Source organism: Lissotriton helveticus, chromosome 2_1 (genome assembly GCF_964261635.1).
Source record: "Lissotriton helveticus chromosome 2_1, aLisHel1.1, whole genome shotgun sequence".
Classification (NCBI taxonomy): Eukaryota; Metazoa; Chordata; class Amphibia; order Caudata; family Salamandridae; genus Lissotriton; species Lissotriton helveticus.
In genome coordinates, this window is record NC_136059.1 from 1,783,934,917 (window position 1) to 1,783,959,441 (window position 24,525).

Sequence of the window (24,525 nt, forward strand, 5' to 3'; positions counted from 1 at the left end):
TAACTGCACGCTTATCTCTTTTGCACACCAGTGAACACTTGATGACTTGTATGCCGACTCATCTCTGCTGTGGCCACTTCTGGTGCTTTTGTTCTGCATGTTATTGCTTCTGGACTAAAGTAAATCAATTTGATTTGAAAGTGAAGACATTCCTGTAAACCTTGCCATTGGAATACACATGAATAAAACATAGCAGACCTGAGGGCAGTGTGGGTCATTGAGTTAGTAGCTCACCACTGACGTTAAATTGTTCAGCAGGTCGCAAATCCGAATCCTTAAAAAGTCTTTCTCTTGCATACTACCAAAGACAGTGAAATGGTATCATTATATAAGGTAATATGAACACCTGTAATTTACAGTGCTTAAAAAATGGCGGACGTGGGTTACAAAGCCCTGTATTTCTAAACTTGTTGGGCCTTATTTACAAGAAAGTGCCGCAGCGTGCACCGCAAGCCCATTGACTGCGGCACTTTCGAAGCACAGGGATGCATCAGATTTATAACAATATGAAGCATCCCTATGCATTCCTCTGCGATGGCGCACAATCTGCTGCCATGCGCTATTCAGGAACCCTCGTGCCATGGTGCAAGGGTGTCTGCGTTGTGGGGAGATTGTTTCTGTGCAGGAAGCTGTACCTTCCTGTACAAAAACAATAACAAAAAAAATTAAAAGAGGTGTTTTCCTCTTCCTATGTATTCCGCAGCACCCCTAGAAAGAGGAAAAATGATGAGAAAAGTAAACATTTCTCCTCGTTGTGCCTTGTTACGTCTTGTTACGCCACCCCTAGGGTGGCATAACATTCTGACACATTACCAGGTTTACGATTTCTCATAAATCTGAAAATGTGGCAAAATACATGGGTGTTGCATGGAAACAACCACAGCAACACCCATGTTATGGCTTTTTCACGCAAAGAGTTGCGTGAGAAGGGGTCATGGGTACAAGGACAGGGAAAACCATGCATGGTGGCTTTTTGTGTCCTTATAAATATGGGGCAGGAGGTTGCGCCAGTGGTGCGTCACAAGAAGGGATGCACCGGTGGCACAAGAGGCTTGTAAGTAAGCCCTGTCATTACTAGTAATATGTGTGCAGAAAGTGTAAGTCATTTCATAGAAGAAGGGTAAGTTCAATTTATATTCTTAAAATGTTAAAGTTCCAAAACGACTGTATGGTCTCTTAACTTCCTAAAATTAAATTGACTGTTTATTTATTTATTACATTTTACCTGTTGATGAATTTGGTCTTTATTTCATTTTTGCATTTCTGATTAACAGATGATCTTCCTTTTCACTTTAAGGTACCTGGTGAGGACCGACCTGAACTAACGGGCTAATTATGACTCTGCTGGTCCATCGACTGTCAGACTCACGGGGCCCGGCGGTCGTCCGACCACCCTATTACAAGTAGGACAGTTGGGCCGCCCTGGGCCACTGCAAACGCCAGAGATCAGATATCCCTGGGGTGGCGTGATGGGACTGCCACAGTCCCACCAAGCATTTAACAAGTTTCCGCGGACAACCAGTGGCGGTGCTTGCTCTGAAGGAGTCTGGGGTTGGTGTGAGCAACATGTGACCAAGTCATTACGGTTGAAACTATTGCCAATACATATTACATGAGAAGCATAACATGAGGGGGTCTGAAGGGACAGTTGACAGAGCAAGTAGTGAGAGTAGTGTAGTAGGGCTTGAAGTGGTTGGGGGTCTGCCGGTGGTTACCACCTGCAGGCAGGGTTGGATTGGGAAGGAGGGCAGTCAGGCATTGGGCGATGGACCAGTCCTTCAGGGTCTTTTCTGGTCCCCACCAGGCCACTGTAAACTCGTACCAGTATTACAGGCACTCTTCTGCTATGCTGTCAATTAGAGGCAGGGGGCCAGGTGTTGTTCTGGTCATAGGGCATTCTCACATCAAGACCCTACTCATATGGCCGGCCTGGTCCTAAAGCAGTGTCATTCTTCTGCTGAGCCATTCTCACCTAAGCCCCTTGGAGTAGCAGCAGTAGCCCAGTGCTTTTCTGGACCACCCGTCCCCATCCAGGTCATACCATGAGGCTCTAATGGGATGGTGAGGGGGGTAAGTAAGAGACGTGGCCATACTAGGGGCCTTGTGTCGGCACCTCGGCCGCAGTGTCTGTTAGGTCTTGGCAGAGGGGTAGGGGAGTGTTTGCATAGGCCTTGCTGTGACTTCCTCTTCCCCAGAGGAAAAAAAACATGGGATGAAGCATTATGGTCTTAGAGCTGCTGATGTTGGAACTGGGGAAGCATGTTTCAGCTCAGCATCCAGTGATTCTGGGGCAAATCACTTACTATCCCTACCTAAAATAAAAATGAATTTGATTTTGTGTAGTACAGCTGGTGCTCATGGTAACTGCTCCAATGACTTTGGACAGAGTTCACGTTTAATAAAACTACAAAAGAAAATACTAACCATTGGGAAATGTGGGACACTTTTGTTGGGAGTGATCAGGCTGAATTGTGTTCCCGATCCAACCCTGCCTGCAGGCCAAAAAAGCTGATGCAGAGACATCTCTCATCGTACTCTCCATATTTGCCCACACCCTCAGAACACCACATAAAATCCACTCTGCAGCTGAACCCCTAAGGCAGATGTAACTGCAAAGACACTCACAATACCCCATTCTCAGTGTTGGCAGCTCAGTACTGAGACAGTATCATAATCCAATGGAATGATGCCACAGTTTAGGAGGAATAAATAATATTCTTATAAAGTGCCATGCGCATGTGGCTATTATGTAAGTGGAAGTCCTTTGAAAAAATACATAGCAGCAACAGCAGTTGTCTGACATCTACGATAAGAATGTGGAAATAATATACATGTAATTGGTTACATGTGCATTCAAAGTACCAACAAGGTATGACAATACAAACCCTTATGTGTGAAACAACAAATACCGACTTGGCACACATTAAACACATATCCACCATACATCCAGGCGCTACTGCAATCCTAAACAGCAGGAAAATGGGCAAGGCAAGCTGCAATACTTACCATAGCCAATACCACACAATGCAATGTCTGTCCCAATAGGAACTCTTCCCACATATACATCCATTGAACCTGGTCTCTGTAACTCCATAACTTATTCCGAAGCCTGACTAATACTTACCACTGCAAATGGATCAGCTATCATGGCTAAACAATCACAACTGTAGACGCACATCCAAAAATATCCAATTTCAACAATTGGCATCAGTAGCAATGGCAGGACAAAGGTCATTAACAACAAGGCAGTCTTTATTACATACACGTGTTTGATTGTAAAACAAAGGTCAATGGCCAGTCCAGTGTTTTTAGTGTGGTCCAGCACACTGATGTGCCACAAACTTGCCTTCAAGAACACTGCCAGGGAAACTTCCCTAGGAAAGGGCATCTAGTGAGCAGGCCAGCACCTCAATGATCTCACTTGGGTGGGCTGAGGTTGGGATTGCAAGGCTGCGTTGGTGTGTGAGAATCTGGATGGGGAGGGCTGGATTTGGCTGTGGGAGGTCTGGGATCAGGATGGGAAGGTCTGGCTTGGGCTGTGGGAGGGCTGCGATTGGGATGGGAAGGGCTTTGACGGACCATTCGAAGAATTTTATAGCCCTTAAGGGTAGTTATAGGTGTAGGGAGGGGTGAGCAGCAGTTTGTTTGCTTTTTCTGTTTTTGAAGATTTGGGGTGGGGAGGGAAAGAGGCCCTTTGGGATTTGGAAGGGGGTGTGTCTGTTCAGGGACGATGGCCTCCCTTTTTTACTTTGGGTTTTTGTAGCAGTAGAAGTGAAAGGGATGGATAAGGGTGCGAAACCAGGCCTGTGAATGGGAGTGGAGCGGGCAGCTGTGACAGGGAAGAGGTCAAGGGCAGTAAGACAGACTTCTTGGAGCGACAGGGGAGGAGATGAGACAAGGGGTGGGATTTTGGAGGCAGAGGGATGTGAGGCCTGAGGTGTGGCTGTGCGTGCATGTGTCTCTGAGTCTGATGTATGTGTGGTAGTAGATTGTGTCTGGTCTGTAGCAATGCCTGATGTGTATGTGGCTGGTGGTATAGTTGCAGTGTCTTGGTGTGTAATGTGGGTAGTAGGAGTATCTGCTGGTGTGGTGTTTTGCTGCTTGTGTGTAGTGTCTGGTGGTGTGGTATCTTGCTGCATGTCAGTGGATGCAGTGGTGAGGGGTGCAAGTGCCGTGGAAGTGAGTGTGTGTCTGTATTTTCCTTATATTCCTGTTTGTCTGTGCTGCGTGGGGATGTTGAGGTGGATGGGTGCTTACATGTGTGTGTGCTTTGGGTGGGTATGGGAGTAGGAATTGTGGATGAGGAGGAGGCAGGAGTTGGGGTTGAAACTTGGAAATGATGGAAGGCTGCAGTGAGTGTAGAAGCCAGAGCCTTAAATGATCTTTGTAGGGCAGACGTATCAGCATTAATGCCCTCCAAGTATGAGACCATCTGCTTCAGCTGTGGGCCCTGCACCTGGATTGCACTCTGTACTGCACTCTTATCCACAAAGAGCTGCCTTATGATGTTATTGGCCTCCACACCCAGTGCAGCAGAGGAGAGCGGGGCAGGGGCTGAGAAGACAGGAGAGAAGGAGACTATCTTCTTCTGGAGGGAGAGTGCATGGCTACGTTGTTGGGAAGCAGCAGAGAGGGTATAGATGGAAGGGGTGGACAAGGATGGAGTGGATGGAAGTTCTGGCTGGTCCACCACCACCACAGATTGGCCACTGGAGGACGACTCTGATGTTGTAGATGCTGTGTCAGATGGCTCCTCCAGAGTACTCCTACACACACTCCGTGTCACTACTTCAATCTGTGTCACTGGTGTGATGGGAGCCACTCTGGCCAGCTGCTTCCCCAGTGGTCACTGCCCTGTCTCCTCTGCTTCCTGGGTTGATGCTGCAAAAACAGAAGAAATAGGTTAATTGTTATTTCGAAAACAAACAGGGCAATCAGATCCTAACACAATGCATTACACAATTTCACATATCACAACACCTACAAGGATGACAGCATTGGCTCCAATATTGCCATGAGCATATGCAAGATTGCTACATGCCCTGTGCAAAGTTACACATAATGGTGTCATTACCACTGTCCGCTCTAGCTGAAAGTGTGACTTTTTTTCAAATCACGTCACATGTGTGTAGCAGGAAATTTAATCAGCCTGTAAACCTAGGTCCCAATCCATCTCTACCTATCCACTTGGCCCTGCAAACCGCAAATGGTCAGGAGTTCCTAACCTACAACATGGAGAGATGCTGGGCACCTGCTGCAGCTCAGTCACAGCAATGTGTGACTACCAAGAATGAGGTGACATGGTGTAGTGTAGTTCCTATATTCCCAATAGCCTCTGCGCATTGGAATAATATATCTTATAGGTTAGACGTAGGACTGAGGTCGACTAGGTCTCTATCGAATATACTAAACTTAATAGTGAGTGCCAGCTAGCTCAGAGGTCACTAGGAACTTTCTCGAATTCACAAGAAGGGATTAGTTTTTGACAACCGCATAAACATGACAACTTTGTTTCCCAAGAACAAGAAATATATCTCTAGAGTCGCGGAAACAATAGATAAGTATTTCACTCATTCAATCATGCATGCTTCGTTTCAACAGAGCTAGTAGAGAAATAGAAAGACATGTGTTTTCAATAAAAAGTTTTATTGAACAGTCTTCTTTCTCATACAAGAGAAGTGAACTGCTACAATCGTTAAGCAGACTGCAAAGTATAATGCGTACAGCGAGAATAGTATTATAAAATAATACTGTAAAAGCATTGTATGGTTTCTAAGCCATATACAAATACATACATAAATAACATTTACTAAAATACTCAACTGGTGCTTCTAAATCCGCCTAACCCAATTTACCTAACCTAAGTCTAGTACGCGGGAAGAAGTACGTTTTGTGTAGCATAGGTTTAGTTGCTTTTGCCAAGAATCTACCGAAGGTTTCTCTAGGTTCTAATCAGCTCCATACCTTGGTTTAGAATGAAGGAGGTCTGGTATCTCTGTCTCAGGACTCGATTTCCCAAACCCCCGCAAGGGGAGCTTGGAAACACCGGAGCTGGATTCTCGGTGAGAGAAAGGCAGCCTCTTGATCCGTGCATTAGCTGGAGGGTCGGCTTCCTTCGGCACTTGCTGTAGCGAGCTGAGTCGGGCAATTAGATAGTCGAACTGCTCTGAACTACCATAGTTTGATATAGCAAGTGAAGGTATATTTATACCTTGAAGGTGTTTAGGAATGTCAGGGATTGACGTAAAGTCAGAGATAATAACGTCAGGAAAGAACCCCTAGGGAATAGTTGGTCTTTGCAAAGTACATGGGTTCTTGGACAAATCAATATTCAAGCAACGGGAAGTTCCCTAACTGCTTCAGTCGATTTTCCAAGAAATCATTGTGACGTTTGGTATGGGTGAAAGTAGCCATGCCTGTATTTGGTCTGCATGGGCTATGTCTAAAAAATGGATTGATTTCTATGCCTATATAAGGGCAATGTGAATTGTACCTATATATGGGCATGAATCGGGAAAATTCACTTGGAGCTCTAAATGCCACACAACAATGGAAGTGCACACTCCACACTGTTCACACTTCCCAAGTGACACTTACCCATCTGTCCGCTACCAGATGACACTGTAGAAAGCTGAACATGAGTGGTTTAGCTAGGTTGCACATGTAGACCTGAAGAGTAGAATGGAGACATCGTGGCTCCAAGTGGTGTGCGATATAGGCACAATTAAGCATTATATATGAGTCTGGCTAGGAACATCCCCAGTCTATAAAGTCCCATGTCAGCAGAATTTTTGAACATTACAAATATCAATGCCATTACAACACTGAAAGTACGTGAGGCTTAGGAAATATGCATTCCAGAAAATGGCCTCACTTGTCTCCAAACGGAAAGGGATTTGACTGTACCTTTTTAGTCTCACAAACACTCATAACAATGTTGTGCTTAGTGCTGACACGCACATATGCAAAAACAACAATTGATGGACAGAATGCAGAACCCCGAAACCGGTCCTACGATGTTTGTTTCCAGTTCAGGAAGGACCTGGCTTGGCAGTTCAGGCTGGACTGTTCCCTTGAGGTACAGGGTCGAGACTGATTTACATATGGCCAGGTCTAAACTGGGGTGGCATGGTGAGCAAACGAATGATGGATTCAACCCATATTTCTTGACTGGGGGTGAATGTTTTGATTTGTTCTACATTCAAGTCCATCAATTGTGTGGTTTTTTGCTTTCTTGCCCTAAGTGCGCTGTGTATGCCCAGACGTGGGTCCTGGGGTCACTGTGCCACTGGATTCAAGCTATCCTGGCTGGTGAGGGGTGAAACCCCAAAACCGGTCCTAGGATGCTTTTTTCTGGCTGGACTGTTCCCATGAGGCGTGGGGTCAAGACTGATTTGCATATGGCCAGGTCTAAACTGGGGTGGCATGGTGAGCAAAATAATGATGGATTTAACCCAGATCTCTTGACTGGGGTGAATGTTTTGATTTGTTCTGCATTCCGTCCATCAACTGTATGTCTTTTGAAACACACATATGGTCTCAACATGTCAGCATGTCTCTCCCTGATCCATGTAACCAGCCTGTGTATCAGCCTCCACAAATGTATATGTCCATCACACCTGACTAAATATGCCCATCTCAATGGCATACAAACTCACATTGCCAGATAGTACTGCAAGTCTTCCCACCATGTGTGCCAGTGCTTCAATAGTTTTTCTGGCCTAATTACAGCCAACAATGTCATTGCATTGGATATGTGTGACTGTTAGAAATGGTGGTTTCTAGTTTGCAAGGGTGTGCACCTTTGTCCAAGTAGGGACTCTTCCTTCTAGTCAGGATAAGGGAGTTAGACTTATCTTAGAGGCAGTGTGTAAAGCCTTTGCACATAACAAACTGTAATACAGTGTAAGCACTACAAAAGGACGCCACACCAGTTTAGAAAAATATCCAATATTTTTATATACTCAAGATAAGAACAAAACGATACAAAGTCTACAATACAGTGCGTAGAACTTATCACTTATCAAGATAACCTTGAAATACAATAGCTCCGACCGGGGCTATCACAGTGTAGTGAACAAACAAATCCAAACAGTTCTGGCTGATGCAGCATCGCGGGCCAGCTACACTGTTGGAAAGACCCGCAAAACAGTACCTTCAGAAATGCAGGGCGTTGGCAACCTTTCGTTGAGCTTCCAAAACCACGGCGTCTGCAGGCGTGGGTTCTGGAAGTCGGTGCAGGAGTCGTCAGGCCTGTTGCAGATCAAACTCCTTGCATTTGAATTCAGGAGCTATGGCATTGGCAGGAGTCGGATGCTGTGGTGCGAAGTACGGTGGTTCGGCTTGCGATGCCCTCAGGTCGCGGTGCGAGCAGCGGCTTGGTGGCAGCGTCAGATGGTGCCACCGGTGAGACCAGGGTCGCGGTGCAAAATGATGCGGTGCTCGTCGCGGTGCTGGCAGGGCACGGTGCATGCAGCCTCATCATCGTTGCTGAACCGCTGTCATCTGCTGTCGAACTGGAGTCGATGGCACCGGCATCGGTAGGCTAAGGCTGCGTTGCGGGATGAAGACGGTGCATTGTGTAACTTGTGAGTGGTGCCCTCGAACCATAGCGCAAGCAGTGGCGTCAATGTCGGTGTTAAGCATCGTCATTGGGGATACCAAGGTGGCATTGTTGTTAAATATTGCAGGGATTTGTTAGCATGAGCTGCAAGCCATTTTGTATTTCTGGCAGCCATCTTGTTTGCCATGTGGTGCCACATGCTCGCCATGTGCTCTGTTCTCCCTCAGTGTTGAATGCTCATGTAATCTGCTTATAAACAAACTATATTTAGCATCTTCCACCTTCGCACATGCTCAGTTGAGCTTGCAGCTGTGATTGCAACTGTTCCTAGTCTGTAAATGTCAGGATGTGTTCACCAGAATTAGCAACTGTTAGCTCCTCCCACTTTGTTGAGCAAGCAGATCTTGCATGTCCATATTAGTCATTTTGCATGCTTACATGAGCCAGGACTGCCCCTTGGTCTTATGATGACTATGTAACCCTAAGCATATATAAGGCCCAAGCTTTCTGTACTCCTTAGACTGCCTCATTCAGTTGCTAAGGCTTCTGTGTGACGTAGTCTCCCTCATCTGAGGTGAATAAATGCATTCTTCTTATATTTCAGCTTATGTGCCAATTTCTTCTTTGTTGGTTTAAAAGGACCAAGTATCAGTGAGACCCCTGAGAAGGTTTCTATTTTCTACATTGTGAAGTGAGGCAGTGCGGAGTGCGGTGCCCAAGGTCGCGGTGCGAGCAATGGCTCAGTGGTGGCATCAGATGGCATTGTCAGTGAGACCAGGGTCACGGTGCGGCGGTGTCCTCTGCGGTGCCTTCAAGACACAGAGTCGGCAGCGGCATTGTAGACGGTGTCGGGTTGCTTTTTCTCCTGTTGCAGCACAAAACACAAAGTCCCCAGTGCTGAGGGCAGAAGAACTTGAAATCTTTGCTGTTCCTGACTCTTCTGAACAGGGGGCAAGCTTTACCTCAAGCCCATGGAGATTCTTAATGAAAAGAAGTTGCAGAAAGTTCAAGTCCAGTCCTTTCACTGCCCAAGACAGAAGCAGCCACTGAAGGCCAACACAGCAAAGCACACAGCAAAGTGGTAGTTCCTCCTCACAGCTTCACCAGCTCTTTTTCTTGGCTGTATTCTTGGTCAAATTTTTTTTTGAAGTTTAGGGGTTTGGGCCCCACATTTTATAGCCCAAACTCCTTTGTCCTCTCAGGCAGAGAGTGTCTGTGCCCAGCCAGAAACAGTTCTGTCCTCTCTGGTGTAGCTTCCTGGCAGAGGGTGGAGACAGCATTGTCAGAGGCAGACCAGGCCCATTCAGGTGAAAGGAAATCTCTTCCCCCGACTCTAAATGCAGTCCAGGTCTATTCAGCACTGCCCTCACTCACATGGCGACCTTAGATCATGGCTACCTTAGATCCAACTGACACTCCATTGAATTGCCAACTAATAAAGTTCCCTTTGGTTCATACACATGCACTGAAATGCAACCTTGTGCCATGCTCAAAAAAGGGAACAGGACGGTCGATTCTGTAGTAGAGTGCATTCCCGAACGCAATACAGAGCAACACTAGAACATTGGGGCCAACAAATGCTTTCAAACCGATTTAAAATTGTACATTGTGTATGTTAAAATTACTAAATTTTTAAAAATACTTGCACTTGAAAGCGAAAGTTGTATGGCTTAGAGAATCAAAATGTAGGAAAACACTAAGAGTTTTATTCGTAGTGCCTGATTTTACAAAATGTATTGTTATGGTTTTAATGAACTGAAACAATAAACTTTTTCAATCTACCACTGCCCTCGCTCATCAGAATTCTAGAGCCACTGCTCCTCTCCAGCCCCTGTCATCCAAACCCCAGACAGTCAACCCACAAACCCAGCAGAGGCCTACTGGATGGCTGAACAAGAAAATGCCTACTTTCTAAAAGTGGTATTTTCACACATTCAGAATGCAAACATCACCTTCACTAAAAGATGTATCTTTAGATTCTGACTTCAGGCATACTAAACTTTATTTCTCTACCTAGTTCTCAGGGCCAGTTATGTTTATAAGATGTTATAAGCAAACTCCCCACTCCGGCCCGTGGGAACAGGTAGCCTTGCAATAGTGAAAAACAAAATTGGCAGTAATTCACTATCAGGACATGCCACACTCATCAGGGCATGACCTACCTTTCACACACACTGCACCCTGCCCACATGGGTACCTCGGACCTACCTTAGGGGTGCCTAACATGAAAAAAAGGAAGTTTTAGGGCCTGGCAAGTGGGTGCACTTGCCAGGTCAACTTGGCAGTTACATACTGTGTCCAGACTCTGCGATGGCAGGTCTCAGTTACCTTTTTACCGGCTACTTCTGGGGATGGCACAACCCGTCCTGCGAGCCCACTGGTAGTATTAGATTTACAGGCCCTGGCACTCGCAGTACATTTTACTAGGGACGTACCAGTAAATACAATATGCCAATCATGGAAACACCAATCCATAACACAATTTACAACAGGAGCACTTGCACTTTAACACTGAACAGCAGTGAGAAAGTGCACAGAGACACTAAACCAGCAAAAAGAGAGTCAAAACCAGGAGGTCAGGAAGCAAAAAGACAGGGGAAACATGCAAAAAGATGTAAAGTCTAACAGTGACTCATCCACCCATGTCTCCAAACTCCTACATGTGGTTACACCTCGTTGTACATCCATCGCATAATACCTATTGCCATGAACACATTGACCAACACATACCTGTAGGCCCTCAGAACATGAATGGACCAGTTGTACATATGGCAGTACATCACCTAACGGTACACATTTCAGCATGTAGGGATCAATACAGGTGGCACCAATGGTGTTAGCCACATCTGAATACTGTACATTCCCCACTTACCAAGGGGAAGTAGAGCACAGGGGATGCATTCAGAGAGCACTGTATGCCATACCCAAGTCTGTGTCCCACCTTTACATGAGACAGAGTAATGACGAAGCATCACACCAGACACAAGGATGACAAGTGGGCTAATTGGGACCACTGTTACACATGACATCAACTAATAATGTAGGCAACCTGTGACATTGGCCAGCCCTGTGGCATGTAAACTCTGGCAACTGTCATTTTACTACAACCTACTTAGAACCTGTTCACATGGGCAATAGTCTATGGGTGTCAGAATGCATCTACTGCAAGACCTAGACTCTCCCATTGCGTTGGACAAAAGTCACCTTTAACCTTGATGAGGAAATAGCTGCCTGAAGCAGAAGATAAAACACACAAGATGATGGACGGAATGTTGCACAATGGCAAAACATTCACCCCCAGTCACAGATCTGGGGTTAATCCATCGTTATTTTGCTCACCAAGGCACACCAGTTCAGACATGGCCATATGCAAATCAGTCTTGACCCCGTGCCTCATGGGAACAGTCCAGACCGAACTGCCAAGTCATGTCTTCGCTGGGCCAGAATCAAGCATCCTAGGAACGGTTTCTGGCTATCAGCCGTCATCAGCCAGGATAGCTTGACTCCAGTGGCATAGTGAGCACGGGAGAAGTGTGGCTTACCGATTAGAGCGGCAGACCCTGAGGCAGAGGTCTGGCCCGGGACCAGGGTTCAATACCCGACGCGGCAGGGTCATGGGCTCAATGTCTACGGACTCGATAATTCTCCGCCTAGGTGCCTACTCTACTCATGGGTCCCACTCTGCAACTCTGGGCAATAGCTTGCTTAATCTCCACAATGGCCCCGAAAGCGCTAGGATGCCTGGCCTCACCTTGGAGGTGCCCAGTAAGGGACATCTCACAGGGAAAGCCAGGAAGGGTTCCAAAGCGGTATACAGCGCCAGGATGCCTGTTAGGTGATAGTGCGCTTTACAAGTATACACATTACATTACATTACCCACGTCTGGGCTTACCCTTCCCACATAGGGTGAACAGCAAAACACACAAGATGATGGACGGAATGTTGCACAATGGCAAAACATTCACCCCCAGTCACAGATCTGGGTTTAATCCATCGTTATTTTGCGCACCAACCCTCCCCAGTTCAGACATGGCCATATGCAAATCAATTTTGACCCTGTGCCTCATGGGAACAGTCCAGACTGAACTGCCAAGTCATGTCTTCCCTGGACCGGAATCAAGCATTCTAGGACCGGATTCTGGCTATCAGCCGTCATCAGCCAGGATAGCTTGACTCCAGTGGCTTAGTGAGCACGGGACCCACGACTGAGCATAGCCTTCCCACATAGGGTGAACAGCAAAACACACAAGATGATGGACCGAATGTTGCACAATGGCAAAACATTCACCCCCAGTCACAGATATGGGTTTAATCCATCATTATTTTGTTCACCAAGCCACCCCAGTTCAGACATGGCCATATGCAAATCAGTCTTGAACCTGTCCCTCATGGGAACAGTCCAGACCGAACTGCCAAGTCATGTCTTCCTGGACTGGAATCAAGCATTCTAGGACCGGATTCTGGCTATCAGCCGTCATCAGTCAGGATAGCTTGACCCCAGTGGTGTAGTGAGCACAGGACCCGCGTCTGGGCATACCCTTCCCACATAGGGTAAACAGCAAAACACACAAGATGATGGACGAAATGTTGCACAATGGCAAAATATTCACCCCCAGTCACAGATCTGGGTTTAATCCATCGTTATTTTACTCACCAAGCCACCCCAGTTCAGACATAGCCATATGCAAATCAGTCTTGACCCTGTGCCTCATGGGAACAGTTCAAACCGAACTGCCAAGTCATGTCTTCCCTGGCCCGGAATCAAGCATCCTTGGACCGGTTTCTGGCTATCAGCTCTCATCAGCTAGATTAGCTTGTCTCCAGTGGCGTAGTGAGCACGGGACCCACGTCTGGGCATACCCTTCCCACATAGGGTGAACAGCAAAACACACAAGATGATGGACGGAAAGTTGTACAATGGCAAAACATTCACCTCCAGTCATGGATCTGGGTTTAATCCATCGTTATTTTGCTCACCAAGCCACCCCAGTTCAGACATGGCCATATGGAAATCAGTCTTGACCCGGTGCCTCATGGGAACAGTCCAGACGGAACTGCCAAGTCGTGTCTACCCTGGACCGGAATCAAGCATCCTAGGACCGGTTTCTGGCTATCAGCCGTCATCAGCCAGGATAGCTTGACTCCAGTGGCATAGTGAGCACGGGACCCACGTCTGGGCATACACTTCCCACTTAGGGTGAAGAGCAAAACACATAAGATAATGGACGGAATGTTGCACAATGGCAAAACATTCACCCCCAGTCACAGATCTAGGTTTCATCCATCTTTATTTTGCTCACCAAGCCACCCCAGTTCAGACATGGCCATATGCAAATCATTCTTGACCCTGTGCCTCATGGGAACAGTCCAGACAGGTGGTGTAGTGAGCACAGGACCCAGGTCTGGGCATATGGCCATGTCTGAACTGGGGTAGTGTGGTGAGCAAAATAACGATGGAATAAACCCAGATCTGTGACGGGGGGTGAATTTTTGCCATTGTGCAACATTCCGTCCATCAATTGTTGTTTTTGCATTTGTCACCCCGAGTGGGACGGGTATGCTCAGACGTGAGTACCGTAGTCTCCATGCCACTGGAATCAAGCTATCCTGGCTGATGACGGCTGATAGCCAGAAACCGGTTCAAGGATGCTTGATTCCGGTCCAGGGAAGACATGGCTTGGCAGTTCGGGCTGGAATGTTCCCATGAGGCACAGGGTCAAGGCTGATTTGCATATGGCCATGTGTGAACTGGTGTGGTGTGTTGAGCAAAATAACAATGGATTAAACCTAGGGGTGGGCGTAGTTTACGAAGTAGCGCTACGCGAAGCTACGCGAAGTGCACTTCGCACTACGCGAACTTCACGTAGCACTACGCGAGCTGCGTAGTAGCATGTTTGCAATATGCAAGATGCGTTTTCAATAATTGCACAGTGCGGACAAGCATCCGGCACTGTGCAAGCATTGAAAACGGCATCTTGCACAGTGCGAGCTGTAGTTTTCTACTGCTCGAGTAGATTATTACTCGAGCGGCAGCTTTCTCAACGCGAACAGGTAGTTTCTTATTGAGAGCGGTCGCGAGCATGCGCAACCACTCACAATGAGAAACCTGACCTCCTCGCGTTGAGAATCTCGTCGGGATGTCATTTTGCTTGCTCGCGGTCCCGAACATGACGTTCAGGACCGCGAACAAGCAAAAAATGACCGCTGCACTACGCTACGCTGCACTACGCATGTTCGCACTGTGCTACGTGCAGCTCGCCTAGTGCGAAGTTGCGAAAACTTTGCAAACTCCGTGAGCGTAGCGTAGTGCTTCGCCCAGGGTTAATTAAAACCAGATCTGTGACTGGGGGTGAATGTTTTGCCATTGTGCAACATTCCGTCCATCAATTGTTGTTTTTGCATTTGTCACCACGAGTGGGACGGGTATGCTCCGACGTTAGTCCCGTTTCTCCATGCCACGGGAATCTAGCTATCCTTGCTGATGACGGCTGATAGTGTTGTGAACGTATCTAGTACCCCAATTAAATATTCCTGATTCATGCCCTTATGTGGTTATAACAAATCATATCCTTATAAAGGCATAAGAATCATATCCATATTTAGTCATAGCCAATGCAGTCCAAATACGGCAAGGCTACTCCCATAGACTCCTAGAAAGTACAGCGCGTTCTTAAAACAAACCAAGCCTCCAGCAGCCCGGGAATTCCCCCTGCTTCTGTTTTGATTTGACCAAGAACTCCTGGAGTCCTGAAAGAACTGCAAGTTCTTAGTGACGTCATTTGTCCAACCTTACGTCAAACTCGGCACCTTCCAGGTATAAATATACCAGCATCTGCCTTAAGCACACATGGTGGTTTGGAGCAGATCGGCTATCTACTTACCCGACGCCCTGCTGATACGAGTGCCGAAGGAAGCCGACCCTCCCATTGACGCACTGAGAGAGACACTGTCTTTTCTCCTGCTGAGAAATCCAGCTCCAGTGTTTCCAGTCACCCTTGTGGGTTGCTGGGTGATCGAGTCCTGAGAGAGAGATAGAAGACCTCCTTCATTCTATAACCAAGGTACGGAGCTGATTAGACCCTTAGAGAATTCTTGATTCAGATTCTTGGCATAACTATCTTAACTCAAACTACAACTTATTTTCTCCTTCCCACGTACTAGGCTTCGGTTAGGTACACCGGGGTAGGCGTATTTTAGAAACACCAGTTGAGTACGTTTAGTCAACTTTTATCATTGTATGTATTTTATCCGTTTTAAGTATCTTATGGCTTAGAAACCATACAAATGCTTTCACAGTATTATTTCATAATACTCTTTTTACTGTACGCACTTTATTTTATGACAAGTATTGCAATTGTGGCAATTCACTTCTCTTGCATGAGAAAGAAGACTGCTCAATAAATAACCACTTTTATTGAAAACGCCTGTCTCTCTATTTCTCGACTCCTGGTGAAACTAAGCATGCACGATTGACTGAGTGAAATAGCCATCTATTTTTTCCGCGACTCTAGAGATATACTCCTTATTCTGGAGGGAGCAAAGGTGTCATGTTAATGCGGTTGTCAGAAACGAATCCCTTCTTGTCTATTCAGGAAAGTTAACACCTTCTTGTTTACTTGAGAAAGTTTCTCGTGACCTCTGAGCTAGCAGGCATTCATAATTAAGTCTAACATATTCAATAGAGACCTAGTCGACCTCAGTCCTACGTCTAAACTATCGTTTATGTTATTCCAATGCGCAGAGCCTATTGGGAATATAGGAACTACACTACAATAGCCTAAAACCGGTCCTAGGATGCTTGATTCCGGTCCAGGGAAGAGATGGCTTGGCAGTTCGTGCTGGACTGTTCCCATGAGGCACTGGGTCAAGGCTGATTTGCATATGGCCATATCTTAACTGGGGTAGTGTGGTCAGCAAAATAACGATGCATTAAACCCAGATCTGTGACTGGGGGTGAATGTTTTGCCATTGTGCAACATTCCGTCCATCAATTGTTGTTTTTGCTTTTGTCACCCCCAGTGGGACGGGTATGCTCAGACGTGAGTTCCGTTCTTTCCATGCCACTGAAATCAAGCTATCCTGGCTGATGACGGCTGGTAGCCAGAAACCGGTCCTAGGATGCTTGGTTCCACTCCAGGGAAGACATGGCTTGGCAGTTCGGGCTGGACTGTTCCCATGAGGCACAGGGTCAAGGCTGATTTGCATATGGCCATGTCTGAACTGGGGTGGTGTGGTGAGCAAAATAACAATGGATTAAACCCAGATCTGTGACGGGGGGTGAATGTTTTGCCATTATGCAACAGTCCGTCCATCAATTGTTGTTTTTGAATTTGAAACAAAAGATAGACAGTTATGCAGCAATGTTTACTCATGCCAATACTCACTCCATCCTAGATGCTGTTGGGCTCACAACTGCCCATCATGGTCTGGCTATGCCCTGCCAGAATCTGGGCCATCAGGGGGTCAGGGTCTGGCACGTGCCCCTTCTTCCTGGGGAGGACAACCCTAGCTGGACCTCTGCAATCTTCCCGGTGCAGAGTCTCAGTTCTTCCTACCATTTTCTGCAGTGGACACTACACCCACTGTACCGACGAGCAACTTTCAGGGTCTGCACCTTCTGGGCGATGGCTTTGCACATGGACATCTTCAGATGGGCTTTGACCTGTATGGATGCAAGAGATGAAGAGACTGTGCTGACATGGAAAATCTAGCTAATCTGCTAGGGTGACATAGAGGTTGTAGACAGATAGCATACCCATGAATCAGATAGAATATCCATGAATCAAAAGAAAATGCACAGACTACAATTAATTTTTCCTCAGCATCGTCCCTCGGAATTCCCCCCTTACACGGCCCCACCGCCCCACCGCCCCACCGTTGTTACCTGCACGGACTGCGGCTGGTACTGGGCACAAACTGAGCACTACAAAAAATGTACAGAATACTGTTTATGTCATCTGTGGACTAGCCTCAATAACAATTATGCCAATGCTAACTAGGCCAGCCCACTGACATCATGTAGCCCTGGACCACACCAAATGTACTCTGAAATGAGTTACCATCTAACAAAGCACACCATTGGTTTCTCTTGAAGGATCCAGTACTAGTGCATCACTGGACAGACACATGAACAGTCTCAACTTGATTCATACAGTCCCAAACATCACTGCCTTCATTGTCATTACTGCATTTCAATATTTCGGTCACGATGAAAAGGCTAGAGTGTCTGTCATTGAGAGCTCTCACTCTGAGAATCAGAGTACATGTGATGTGATCATTAGTACATCCTAATATGTCAGAGTTTGTGTGAGTTGGAAGTGCTGCTGTCACAGGACACACACTTATGGCAAATGTGGCCATAAGGTGAAAGGCATAACATTCTATTGTACATAGTGAATGCTGGGTCATTCTGATACAGCTGAGTGCAACCAAATATCTGCAGTGTAAACAAATATCTGCAGTGTACATGCGTCACATGAACAAAGTTCCTGTACAATGTCAACATCACTCATATAACAGTAAGATCACATACATGTTGGAGTAAGACACCTGTCCTAAGGCAATGGCACACAGTCACCTTATGGGACCATGGACAGTAGTCTTGGGTCTGGCCTTCTAATCATGCACAACCAAATGAACTTATACTAGGTACAAATAGGCCATCTCATGTTCGTTACACTGATTTATGCCACATCTTGATTATTCTGTCACCTGAATTCCCTTCTCTTCACAATTTCCTCACAATTTCACGCACTGAAGAAGACCCCGTTGCAAGGACAGTAATCATACCTGCGCACTCCAGAGGGTCGAAACGTCGACAACTGTTTGTTTTAACGTTCAACTCCACGTCCCAATTCTTCATATATTGTATTGTGTGGAGTATGATACATCTTGAAGCACATTTCGAACTTTATGTCTCTGTCGTGTACATAGTATGTAACCAGTGCAATGAATTCATCTTGAAGTATTGATTATTCTGTCACCTGAATTTCCTTCTCTTCACAATTTCCTCACAATTTCACGCACAAACCCCCCTCCCTTCCCCAGGGGCAGTGCTCCACCTACTGCTAAATGTTTGCATATTTATGATATTGAATACTTATCCCCATTGTGATTAAAACAATGTGGTTGGATTTATTGTTTATGTGATTGTTTTTTCTATTATTTTCATTTTGTGTTCTTATCCACATTGGGACCCCTTCCTCTTATTACATCTGAGAATCAGCCTATCTACAGGTTGTGTACTCTGTGCAACAGTTCCATTGGCACTTCAACTCGGCTACAGACTGGGACATGGATCATCAGTGTCTGTGTTTGCTCTCTGCATATTGTGAATACTGTTCTCACATGACCATTAAATGCCCATATGTACCATAACTAAACGTACACGTTGTGGCCAACCTATATGTGACATAACCATTGTGGGTTACTATGGAGGGGGCTGTGAAGTGATGACATCTCCCTGACAGCAGGTTGGTGAGGCCTCATTTGTGTAGCTGTGTTAGATTTGGGGGTCTCTAGTTGGCAAAGGTAGGTACTTGTGAGAAATAGGGACCCTTGCCTCTAGTCAGGGTAAGGGGGTACACTCCTAAAATAACCTCTGCTCACCCCCTTGGTAGCTTGGCACGAGCAGACAGGCTTATCTCAGAAGCATTGTGTAAAGCATTTGTGAACACATACAGTAACCCAGTGACAACACTACAGAAGGACACCACACAGTTGCATATTAAAAATAAGTATTCTTTATAAAGATTTAACAGAAGACCACAAACGACAAAAATCCACAATACTGTACTTAAAAATAGTAGAATTGGCTTAGTTCTCTTTAGATCTTAAAATGCGACACTTTGAGTCAATGTACCTTAAGATGTGACACGCAAGGCAATGAAAGTGTTGCAGGAAAGGTGATGCTGTAGTCCCTGGAACACAAGAACGGTGATGCGTTGAAGATCAGATGCAAAGAAACAAAGATGGCGTCTTCTTCTTGATGCGGCGCGCTTCTCCAATGTTGCGAGATGTCTCGACTCGATGCGTCAGCTACAGCGGCGGCATCTTTGTTCAGAGATGCGATGACAGCGGCTTTGGCGGTGACACTCTTCTCCGTAGATGCGAGACGCTTCCGCTTGATGTGACAGCTGCCGAGCCAACACTCTTGTTCAGAGATGCTACGAAAGTGGCTCCGACTGCTGCACGCTTCTCCGTGGATGTAAGGCGCTTCTGCGGTGCAATGCGTCAGCTACAGTGGCGACATCCTTGTTTAGAAATGCGACGGCAGTGGCTGCGACGGTGACACGCTTCTTCGATGTTGCCAGACGTTTCTTGTGATGTGGTGCAATGCGTCAGCTTCAGCGCCGACACCCTTGTTCAGAATTGCGACGGCAGCAGCTACGATACGCTTCTTCCTCGTGAGTTGCGCTTCCAGCTCCTTGAGACACGCAGTCACTCCGAAGGCCCAAAACAGCAGCAGGCACTTCCAAAGAACTCTTGGGAGCTGGGGGTTGAAGTCTGTTGTCCCTGAGACTTCTGCAGGAGGCAAGCTCTTCTTTCAAGCCCTTGGAGATCCTTACAAGTTGATGAAAGTACACAAAGTCCCTTTCTACTTTCTTTGGCAGTCAGGCAACCACTGCAGGCCAATCCCCCAAGCAGCACTTCAGCTTAGGGATAGTCTCTCCTCAGTTTCTTCTGGTTCCTCTCCTCAGCAAAGGTTTCATGTGGTTGTCCAAAAGTGATCTAAATTCTTGGGATCAGAGTCCCAATACTTATACCCCAAAATCCTTTGTCCTCTGAGGGTAGAGGGGTGTTAGCCTAGTCCATACCAGTTCTGGTCAGTCCTGGAGCACTCTGTTTACATGACTCCTTCTTTCCTTTCACAGTGAAGGGTTGAGACAACAGACGCACACAGGAGGTGAAGCAAGCATTGTGGAGGGAAGGCACGGTCCTATTCAGGTCCCAGGTGCAACTCCTCCCTCCTATCTAGGTGCAGATCTCTCTACTCACCACTGGGCTGACTCACCCTGTGTCCTGGGGTCCCCCAGCCCCTCTCACTCAAACTCCAGACAAGAAATACACAACCTAGCAGAGGCAGGCTTGGATAGTGAGACAAGAAAATACCTACTTTCTAAAAGTGGTATTTTCAAACACAGAATGTTAAAACCAACTTCACTAAAATATGTATTTTATCAGTCAAGTCAAGGCATACTAAACTTGAATTTCTACCATGTTCCCTGAGTCAGTTAGGATTATAAAATGTAATAATCTAACTGCCCATTCAGGCCTATCGGGAATAGGTAGCCTGGCAATAGTGAAAAACGAAAATGGCTGTAATTCACTATTAGGACATGCCACACACATCGGGGCTTGTCCAACCTTATACTTACAATGCATCCTGCCCTTGAGCCTACCATAAGGGTGTCTGATATGACATGTAACGATAATTAATGGATACAAAAAGAAGGAAATCCAACAATACCTGGTAACACCATGGACAAAAAAAAACAAACAGGTTCTCCTTAAAGCCAGATTTGGAACTATGCCGGGCCTATGTCACCTTCCCCCGTGGGAGAGACCGAAAACTCAAATGAAATGCAGACTGTGTAATTATGGTGAGGAAGATATGCTTCATCTTCTCTGTACCTGCCCTACGCTTTTACAGGAGAGGAAATCGTTACTAAAGTTTCCCTTCAAAGCACGCGGCATAAAGACATGTAGACAGGCCTTGATTAATTGCATGAACTCGAACGACATTATTTTAAATGCTTTTTTTGTAAAGTTTTTAATGATAGTCAAAAGTAAACTAGATGTCATGCCTATTTTAGATATTTAAGTACTTACAAATAAAAAAAATTGTGTTTTTATTCAAGAACACAGTTTTTAGTTTTTTTCTGAGATGTGTAATATTGTAAGATTTTAAATAATCATCACAATAAACTATTTACTTACTGATATGAAGAAAAGGGAAGGTTTAGGGACTGGCAAGTGGGTGCACGTGCTCAGTCAAAATGGCAGTACCAGACTGCACACAGGCTCTGCAATGGCTGGCCTTAGACACACTTTTACGGGCTGATTCTGTGGGTGGCACAACCAGTGCTACAAGCCCACGAGCATCATTTGGTTTACAAGCCCTGGGCACTCCTGGTGCACTGTACTAGGGTCTGACAGGTAAACCAAACCAGCCAATCATGGAATCACTAATTCATACATTTATTTACAATAGGGAGAACTTGCACTGTGGCACTGTACAGCAGTGGCACAGTGCCCAAAGCATCTAACACCAGCAAAAATACATGAGCCAGAAGAAAAATGGAAGGAAGACCCACGCCAAGGTGCCAGGTCTAACAAGCTGGATATGTGGAACTGTACATCTATCTACCATCATCCTCATATAATACTCACAGGACACATACACAAGTTGGGTGTAACACCTACACATTTGTAGCATCAGTCCAAAAAGTGGGTGATCATGAGAAAAGAGGCATTTTTCTACAATTTTCAATACAGCAAAGTGGATCCAATGTAACTACTCAAACACATGATATAATACAATAGGATATACATTTATCAGCAAGAGGAGCTTTTGCAAGAAACTGTTATATCTCAGTGTTGGTTACAACTCTTGTTTATCATCATTTCAATAACTTACTTTGGGACACATTGAATGCATTGTTTACTTTTGGATGAAGACATTTAATTTAAAATCTGGTATAAGTGATATAAGTCAAAATGTTTTCAATGTGCAAGACATTTATAGGTTAAATTCCAGTCACATACACATAAAACAACATTATGGTGAATAGTCACTGGCAATGCAGTGCTATTTTTAAAAAAAGTTAATTATTTGCAGATGTTTTTTAAGATTCAAAAGGTTTCTTTCTAGCCAATTAATCAATCAATCAATAAATATTTTCTAGGCCTAAATTAGCCATAAAAGCACATGAAGAAACAAAACATCCACAAATCCTCTCGTATCTTATTTACACCCGCAGACATATCTATATTAAAATACTGCAAATGTTTCAAGTGCAACCTTTGAAAAGATAAAAACGCATTGCTAAAAATACATACATACATACAGCAAAAAATATCTTTAAAAATACTGTATAAAAGGGTGCTGTGGCTTATTCTAATAAAACCTAACAAACACAAACTTCCATAGAAGGGTCCTCTATGTAAGGAGGGGATAATAGAAACCACCTAAAACGATTAATCTAATCACATTTTAACCAATTTAAATGAACGGTACATTTCTAAAATAGCTCACTGTCACAGTTAATTTCTCAAGCTATCAAAATACACGCCTGCCAAAAACCTATTTCGCGAATCCAGAAGTTGCAAGTAAAGTAAGGCTGGTCTTGCTTGATAAAAATCCAGAGGAGCGAAAAGGGGGCAAATAGTCAACGTCAATCGAAAAAAAAGATTTCAGCTTTCAGTTTGTTTATCGTTTGTCCATCCTGTATGTGTCCTGACAACATTCTTCTGCATGTCTTTGACGACAAAGCCACTAAATAACCTGTAACATGTACATTTTTCCACTGGTCTCCGTGTGTCAATGGAAACGTAGGAGCAATTTCAGACACCAGTCAATAAACCCAATGACAAACAGATTACACTTTTCCTTGTAATCAGAAGCTTTTTATTGCAATCTGAGGCTATGTGGAACCCTCTCCACTTTGTGTTTTTCAGAAGGTAGCTTTGTGCCGGAGTGAGTGAATTTAACTCACCCAATAAAACCGATAACGTTATCTCACAGCTATGCAGGGGAGTTACTGCAGTATCTAAAGGTTATAGCAGTATAATCCTGTCCTCCGGGGTGGGAACTGCATTTTCTCTTTGTAATCTCTTTTCAACTGATTAGGCCCTTCCTCGTTTTGCTGTACCTTGAGAACTTGACTCGTTCATGAGATAAACATGCTGATCCGACCTTCCTCGAAGAGCAGTTTCAATGCACATTTGTCTGCGGCTTTATCGCTCTTCTGCTGATGCGGGGCATTCTCCACGCCTCCTTATGGCCATCTGCGAAGCAATATGGATGATTATATTGTTCATTTCCCCTCATCAGTACTTCTGGTAATGGTAGGTTGCACCACAGCAACCCATTCGGTTCTTATGTCTTGTAGGGGAGCGGTATTTATTATTGCAAATCCCCCCAAGCGGACACTAACGTGCTCTGTGAGAGTGGAGAAGCACTGCAGGAAAGAGCAATCTTGTAATATTGTATTTGCAAAGTAACTTAGTAAGTCCATGTTTGTAGCCCGTCTGGACCTTGAAAGTTAAGTCCTGTGTGAAATTTTAAATCAGCATGGCACTCAAATATTTTTCATGGCGAGTGAGATGTAAATTTATTTCTGCTGCTCTGTTGTAGACGAGGGACAGTTTCAGTGGAAATGCCAGGCTTCTTGGCAACCACAATATACCAAACGGCCTTACGCAGGGAGGGGGAGGGGAGGGGGTTAATTAATTGCACATTTGTCTGCAATCTTATACCGTCACTTGCACCAACCAACATGGGCAAACTGCAAAACACAATTTACAATATCTCATGAGTGCAAAATATTTTGACTGTCTGATTCATAAGGTGATGTAAATTTGCATAGGTGCAAAACTGCACCTCCTGTTCCACTGTTGCCTTGAGGGGACTATTTTGCAGTTATCTGAATAGGACACTTTACCCCGCACACTTTTACAATGCATGCCATTACCCGCATTTTTTACTCAGCAAAATCTTTTACAACGCAGGGTCTTACAACGCAATCCATTACAACGCATTCCCGATTACAAAGCAATTTACTATTCTAACTCCACCAGGGCGTTACGGTTTCCTTGCTCTTCCCATGCTTTTATGTTGTTGTAAAGTGTTTTTCTACATTTTTTATCTAATGAAAGCAGCCACAAAGTGCTCATGGTCAGCGACTGGCTGCCGCCCCCTCCCCAACTGACCACACCAACACCCGAACACATGAACATG